The sequence below is a fragment of the Lactuca serriola genome, chromosome 5 (assembly GCF_051521515.1).
Source record: "Lactuca serriola cultivar US96UC23 chromosome 5, Lser_US96UC23_V15, whole genome shotgun sequence".
NCBI lineage: Eukaryota > Viridiplantae > Streptophyta > Magnoliopsida > Asterales > Asteraceae > Lactuca > Lactuca serriola.
This window is the reverse complement of record NC_136412.1, coordinates 295,450,246-295,459,120: the sequence shown is the minus strand read 5'-3', so window position 1 is coordinate 295,459,120 and position 8,875 is coordinate 295,450,246. Positions and strand designations below refer to the sequence as shown.

General features: G+C 35.8%; 1 pseudogene; it reads left to right on the top strand.

The window, feature by feature from the left end:
• The first annotated feature begins 7,197 nt into the window (after positions 1-7,197).
• On the top strand, positions 7,198-7,699 carry LOC145050655 (AP2/ERF and B3 domain-containing transcription factor RAV1 pseudogene; annotated as a pseudogene).
• The last annotated feature ends 1,176 nt before the right edge of the window (positions 7,700-8,875 follow it).

Genomic DNA, 8,875 nt, shown 5'->3' with positions numbered 1-8,875 from the left:
TCATTTATCAGGAAATTATATCATGCAATTCCCGAATATCCCTAGCCTACCACTAGCATGTTGTTCTACCATAAACACAATACCAATAGCAGTGTGGGTAACTTGGAGTATACTTCCTTGCTCCGGATGATCGTACACATCGCATCCTTCCTTGGTTACTTTTGAAAACAATTTTAAAAACCATTTAAAAAAAACTTTTACAGTTCCCTAGTTTGAGTCTGGATTCACACGAATGTTCATCCAATTCTTTCAAACCAAGGCTCTGATACCAACTTGTAACATCCCAAAAATCATAAAAATTTAGAAATTTTCAAAAACAACCAATTTCATCCATAATGTGTTTACAAAACCATTGTTTCAAAAGTATTATTCAAAATCATTGTATCCCAAGATCTAATGTCATAAAATAAGAAGATGTGTACGATCATGCCTTCACTTTTCCATGGTCCTCTAAAGTACCTGAAACTGTAAGCCAAAGCTTAGTGAGTTCCCCCAAATTACCACCACACAAACATATAGTCAAACAAATACCGGGTCCACAACCTCCCGGTTGGATTACCCTTGGCCCACAACTTTTCGGTTGGAATGCCTCGGCCCACAACCATATGGTTGGAATGCCCCGGATTACAACCTTACGGTTGGATTGCCCCGATCTATTGACTGTCAGCACAAAGTAGTAGTCTCAACCCCAACATAACATGTCGACATATAACAAAAAACAAACATACTCAGCACACAAATACTCATACAACAAATAATCACGAGTAGTACTACAGATCTACCAGTCTAACGTCTATCATCAGCTATCATATAATTATACAGATCTACCGCATACTCAACATATCATCGATCAATATATAACAGGTTATCGAACGAACAGGATGGCCTTGGTGCCTTTGACCCACAAGTACATAGAGGAAAACAAACCTCTCAGTCTGAACAAATAGCTAAATAGATCTCTGCTCCGAAAACTGGTTCTACCCTTCACCTATTATTCAAATCATAGCCCAACTTAACTTATTATTAAAATACCCAAAATACCATTCAGTTAAAATTGGTCAAATCTTGGTCATATTCCAAAAATTAAAAGTCAAACTTGGTCATGCAGTTGAGTATGCCCAACATACTCAGCTTGTACGCTCTACGTACACAATCTTGACCATAAATCAAGCTGGTTTACCTCGAATGCCCAATGCTCCTCGGAACGCCCAACGTTCGTGGCTAAGTGTTTTCCTCTCCATGAAGAGCTTAATCCTTAAGCTATTTTGTCCACAATCCAGATCCAACCATAGAATGACATCCTTAACCATAAAGTTTCCAACTTTATGGTCTTGAATGGCCATTAAGTGCCCAAACACAAAAGAAACACCAACTACTTAACCCATTAAGACCTTGTAACCCATGAATGGAAGGGAAATAATGATCAAGACCACATTTTTATGCTTCTAAACACCCAAAAACATCTGAAAGGGCAGCTTAAATAGATTGGAGTAGCTTATACTCAAAATACCAACTAATGGGACCAAAGGGACACAAACCTCATGGTTAATTAGATCTAAGCATCACTTCATCTATTTCAAGGCTTTTTACCTCCAAATGATGCCAAATGGTGTTGCTATTCTGGATCCAAAGAGTCCCACTTCTCCAAGATGATCTTCTCTTCTTCCACTCTCCTTCAAAGAGTGGATTATGGTTTGCTTGGGGAGGAAAATGGGTTAGAGGTTGATGAAAGAAGACATGTTTGGGACTTAAGGATGTTTAAATAGGATCCAAACCCTAAAAATTAGGGTTTGCACTCTGGCCACTTACGCCCAACGTTTGCTCCCAGCTCCTATAATTTACGAAAATGTCATTTTAGTCTAATTTTGAAATTAATTCACTTCCAAAGTCTAAAATGAATAAATTCTCATACTTAGGGTTTAAAATGAAAATATCTCAATGTCAAGATGTTACACTTAGTATGCAAATTTTTTTATGTTTGGGGCATAGACTTCATGGGTCTATTTCCACCATCGTTTGGGTTTGTGTTCATCTTGCTAGCAGTGGATTATGTGTCGAAATAGGTTGAAGCAAAAGCTACTCGGATAGATGATGCGAAGGTTGTGGTTGATTTCGTTAAAACCAATATTTTTGTTGGGTTTGAGACACCAAAGTCCATCATCAGTGACTGGGGCACACATTTCTATAACCGCACCCTCGAAGCTGTTCTGAAGAAATATGGTGTTACGCATCGGGTGTCAACTGCTTATCACCCACATACATGTTGGGTTTTATATATTATAACATCCTATGGTGCACATACAACCCTAAATACCTTGGATCTATGTTTTCACTAATTATACATGCAAATGGTTTCCAAGGCATTAAACCTATAACTAGCTGTAATTTGTCATAAACAATACAAGATACTAGTTAGAGTAACATACCTTTTATGTGGCTTGAAGTCTTGATGTATTTGGTGGTGCTAGAAAATTTTTGGCCTTTATGAACTTAGTGCTCCAAGTGTTGCAGCTGAAATGGAATCACAACTCACCTAGGACAAAGGTGACTCTTGAGAGAGAATTCCATGCACCAAAACACCTCCATATTTCTCTAAGAAAAGAAGCACACGTTTTTGGTCATGATGCATGTATTTATATGTGTGGATTCCAAGGGTCATGGGTATAACCCAAATCCATACCCATGGGTTTTATGATCTATGGTTCATGTGGCCCAACTCTTTATGTATCCATACACAAACTTGGTCCAACATGGATCATAAGCCCAACACATATAGATATAACTAATTACCATAATTAGTCCCCATAGATTTAACTAGTCTCTTTTGATCACTAAATTAATTCTTGATCAATACGAATTAAAACATATGATTTCATATTAACATATTATAACTTATAATATATTAACAAAACCTTCTCTCAAGAGTCCAGCCTAACAAATTTTCCTGATGTTATGCAACCCAAATGGACCATGCTACTCTCAGGTTGAATACATACCAATAATAGTTATGGGATTAGACATCTAATCCAACAGTCTCCCTCTTGGATAAGTCTAAAACTATTATTGCATATGACTCCAAGATCTCGACTAGCAATCGTAGCTCTTAAAAGTCATTTTCGAACTCTGACCTAGTCAATGACTTGTCCACTAGATAAGGGATCATATATTCCTCCATTCTAGATATTATATGGACTGAGACATGGATTATAATCATACTCTCTTTCCATCTGTTGTTTCCCGGTTTCTGATTTATGACGACTGACTAATTAAACAAATCGAAGCAGTCCAGGCCCGGCCCAACACTTACGTTTGTCATCACTAAATCATCGAGGGGGCTACAGATATCGCTTTTATCCCTACAAGGTAAAAGGAATGGATAAACTTCGACCCAAATGTTCGCTTGTGCTTACTCATCAAATTACACACAACGATACGTTTTATAACAACCAAGTTACTAGTTGCGTTTACATATGTCAATGTGCAACTGACGCGCAACTACAACTCATACGTCTCCGTTTGAAGAATATAAGATATTATCATCTCATGATCACTCGTGATAAAATCCATGAAGTGATTCAAATGAGCGTGGGTTTAATCTAATACTCGAATCTCATTCCAGGAGCACTCATGAATGTTGCAACAACTTTTGCTATGTCTAAACACTTTAGACATCTACAACCCCAATTCATGACAGTCTTGATTCATACCTACTTCCAACATATGATTGACTGTGGAGAGTTTGAATAACCTAGTTATTCAGGAAGTCAAAACATGCAAAGTGAAACACAAGAATAATCGAATCCAATATGGTCTCAGAACGTATATATATATATATATACACACACATATATATATATATATATATATATATATATATATATAACACCTTTTATTTATCACCATATTGATTACACATTATTCATTGTATAATGTTTCGATTTAATGAACTTTATACTTGAATCAGAACGATAGTCATGCCATGCTCCAAGCATGCACACTATGGTTGTCCAAACAACAGTTATGCCATACTCTAAGTATGCACACTATGTTTGTCTATGATCCTTACTTTGTGAAATAGATCAATTGAACATGATTCCAATGATGCTCATTTCACAATTCCAAATCCTTACCGCAAATGTGAGAATACAAGATTCTTTGCCATTTCCCGAAATCTGTTAGATTCTAAACTTATATGCATTGATCCTCTTGTAATGACTATGCAAAAAAGTCACAAAGACTTGGCAACACACATTTACAAAGTATACCAATGGAGATCAATTCCATGAAAACGAAGTCTCGAATTCAAAGTACATTCCTATGAACATCCTTCTTGCATTAATTTTTCTAATCATACACATATTTAATGAATAATTTCCACATATGAAACATTTCCATATTCACACTCTGACTATCACTTCTGAATAAGAGTTGCCTCCTTTCGAATATGTCAATATGGTCCTTCCCAAAATTAACACTATACTTCCAATTGTCCATGAGCAACCAATCTTTGGTAAACCTCAGATTGTCCTCGACTATTGCTTAATCATTTTAGACATATCCAGTTCTAGTAATGTTTCCCTCTTAATGCCCTAGGAATTTGGAAAAATATAGAACAAATGAATATTACAGCACATGTAATCGATCCTATATCCGAAGTATATGGGACACGATTCATGATGTCTCACATGAAGACATGATACTAGGCCAGTCTTTTGCTATAATATTTCCATTTCTATTTGTCATGTTTTCATAATCCAGATTATGAAAAGGGATGCCGTAATCATAATCAAATTTTTGAACGTAAATAATGAAATTATGACTAAATTTGATTAAAAACTCACAATCTAAGCTTTTAGAATTGAAATGAAGTATAATTTCCTCTCCCTTAATTATAGCAAAAGAACTTTTCAAACCCTGCAAAGTACATTTTGCAAATTGAAACTTTTGTTTTTCTATAATTAACATTGCTAACTTGCAACACCTAACATAATAATCATGCTCCCACTAACATGATAATTATTAGCATAACACTTATGCTCCCACTAGCTTTGACATGTATCCAGAAATTAGCTAGACTTTTAGAAATCAATACTTTATTGAGTTTCTTACCAAAGTTCAGATTTCTGATACGAGATGCTTTGATAAGACTTTATCAAAATCATACACATTTCCTTAGATAGCTCACATGTGTGTTTAAACAATTTTTAGAACTATGAAAAGGGATGTCATAATCATAGTCTCAATTGTTTAGACCTTTGCCATTTCTCACAAGTCCATGTTAGTGTGCCGGTTAACCACACACACTCCACTAACGACTTTGAGAATGCAAATATCATAATTGCTATCTACTTAAAAAATCTACTTAGTGAAAGTGTTTCCTCACAATCGTTTTCATGAATTGGAGAGAAACCTTATGAAACTTAGATTTTATGGTGTATGTGTTCCTATCCATGTGAATTTCTCATAACCACAAGAGGAGATTAGTGAAAAATAAAAACTCATATGGACTGAACTTGTTCAATCTTAACTTCTTGCCACCTGGCAGCACAAGGGCCTGCTATTGCTTCCAAGTAGTTATGCAAACAATTGAGAACTTGTAGAACTCAGATGCATAGTCAACTTTAACTGGAATGAGCACATAAATAAGTGTATGTCAACACGACAAGTTACAAACCTCAAGTCCTGTGCTAGTGATAAACAACAGGTTTTATTCTTGATTAGTTCTTGAAACTTTTCAAGATCTTTAAGACTCCCACTGACCTCTTGACATATAAGATTCTCTTGTCAAGAACCATTCCTTGACAAAACAAATATTCAAGAGTTAGTGCGGATTCTTATCAAGACAAACACTTCACACAATTGGCCTTAGTTGGTCTTTGTTTTATCCAAAACATCACAACTTACCAATTTCAGGTGTACAAGAGTAGAAAACATTTTACTCTACATTTGATAGGTGTTATAAACCTTATTTAAGATATGTCACTCAAGTTACAACCTTGGAGTATTACTCTAAGAATTGTTTTGGAACGAAGTATGACTCATCTTCTTGATTTAACCATTTCAATAATTCATGATTCCTCTTCTTAGCCATAGGAATGCACTAAGATGTACTTAGAGGATAAAATTGTGATATGGTCTCTTAATCAATATGATGATCATAAAACATGATACTAAAGTACTCTCCCATCTTTTCAGATTTGAGAAACGTTTAACTTTCTGCCTAATTTGATTCTTCTCATTCGTTCTGTTATACATTTAAACTTTTCCAATGTTTCAGAATTATACTTAAATTTGTAAGTATAACCATATTTACTAAGCTTTAGTAAATCATGATGAATAGTATTATCGATCTTTGTGGTGGACTTGACCAATGCACAAGAATGTGTACTCGATCCCTTAGTCCTTTGACTCACATATACATGTGAACAAGGAATTAGTCTTAATTTTCCAAAGATGAAAATTCTCATTCATCATACAATACAAGTTGCATGATTCCAAGTTTCAATCCAACTGAAACATGGGGGATGAGAATCTTTCCTTATTTGGTAAATTATGACACTACCAAAAACGAAAGAATCAAATCCATTTTCCAATATTGCTATCAATGGAATCACATAAACAAAATTTTTTCACAAATTCCATTGTAAGGATACTTAAAATAAATAAAATCAAAACTTTTCATTTATTTTAAAAGGGTAAATGTCGCTACAGCCCATTCAACTATCATCATTTATTCTATTTGGTCACTAAAGTATTTTTTTTTTCTCAATAGGTCATTAAACTTACAACTTACATGTCTATTAAGTCATTTTCGTTAGTTTTTAACAGATCATCCGTTAACTAGTAATTATAATTTTCAAGAATAGTCCCTATGATTTCAGTTTCTTTTGTGGTTGGTCTTATATCAACATAGTTCATCACCGACGTCACCACCGTCCAATTCCGACAACCACCACCCTTTACCTTGGGCAACCCCGTCAACTATTATACTCAACCTTTCTCTTACACCCACTTCATATACATCATATTTCTCTCTATATATATAGAACCTCATTCTTCTTCCAGCTTCTATCTCCTTCAAGAACACTAATTACAATGGAAGGAAGTTCTACTGATAATCAAAGCACAACGACATAAACAACTTCAACAGTTGCAGCACCGGTGACTACGCTTCCACTGATCGGCAGTGGGGGCAGCATGCTTCTTGACACCGATGAAGCGGGGTTGGAAGCTAGTTTCTTTAATTCTCATTCAAAAGTTGATATCGTCGCTTTGTTGAGGAAACACACATACAATGATGAGCTAGAAAAAAGTAAGAGAAGACAGTCACCCCCAACGAAAACTTGGTCAACGCCCAGGAACAACTTTTTGAGAAGACAGTCACCCCCAGCGACATCGGAAAACTAAACTAGTTAGTGATACCAAAGCAGCATGCAGAGAAGCACTTACCGTTGCAAAGTGGAAGCACTTCCAAAGGAGTTCTTTTACATTTCGAAGACATCGGGATGAAAGTATGGAGATTTCGTGATTTCGTTACTCATACTTGAATAGTAGCCAGAGCTACATTTTAAGCAAAGGTTGGAGCCGATTTGTGAAGGAAAAGAACTTAAAAGATGGTGACATCGTGAGCTTTCAGATATCCATGGGTTCAGACAAGAAACTTTACATCGACTGGAAGACAAAAAAACCGGTCAGGTAGCTCTAATATTCAAGAACAAGCAACTTTACAACATATTCAAGAACGGTAGTGGTGCAAGTGACGAACGATGCTAGTAAAGGACCAACCACGAAAGATATTGAAATCATAGGGACCATTTTGTATATTATAATTACTAGTTAACGGAAGATCTGTTAAAAACTAACGAAAATGACTTAATAGACCTGTAAGTTGTAAGTTTAATGACCTATTGGGCAAAAAAAATACTTTAGTGACCAAATAGGATAAATGACGATAGTTGAATGGGCTATAGTGACATTTACCCATTTTAAAACTTGCGGAAAAAACTTATCCTTACAATGTAAATGCATATGAAAACAATGTTTTTATTTATTCCTAGGCAATCTATCACAACTCTTAAGCAACAGCTCAAAATTCTGATCACCAAACCATGGAATCGAAATCCATCTTCGTGATCAGAATTAGCATATTCTTCCTTTAAGCTTCCTCTCTTCTCTTTGATTCTTAAAATATCAAAATGCGACCTAGTCACACCATGTAATAAGAATCTCAAAATAGAAACTTAATAGAGTTAGATAGTGGACTCTACCCGAAGTAGAGTCAAACCTTTTGACTTTACCAACCTTATGATCTTTCAGGTAAATAGGGCAGCTTCGCAACCAATTCCCCTTCCTTTGGCAATAGAAACATATGGACTCTTTGGGAATGGTACACGGGACTATCTCAGACTTAGCCTTTCTCTTTACCATTTGGTCAACCGAGTTGACTATGGTCGATCCCTTTCCATTGGGAAGAGAAAGCTTTTCGGGATTTCCAATGTTACCATTATCAATGTCCATGGAATTAGGAAGTTGATCTTCCAATCAAATTTACTTTACCAGTGCTCCAAATCATTGTTGATTCAGCAGAATCAAGTAAATAGGTAAGATCATTAAGGGTCATGTCGTGATCTGTCATCAGGGAGTGACTAAAAAACCCAATCAACAGCCAACTACCTTGAGACTTCGACACCCAACTCTCTTAGCTTGTCAATATGTGACTTCATCTCCAAGATGCGAGCACACATAGACTTTGCTTACCAATAGGGCTTAAGTGACCTTGAACTTTTCAAGAACTTGTGGGTTAAGGAGAATAATTGGAGAAGGTAGAGGAAGTGAAGTATGATTCCCATGATCCAACCACGGGAAAGCTTGTTTC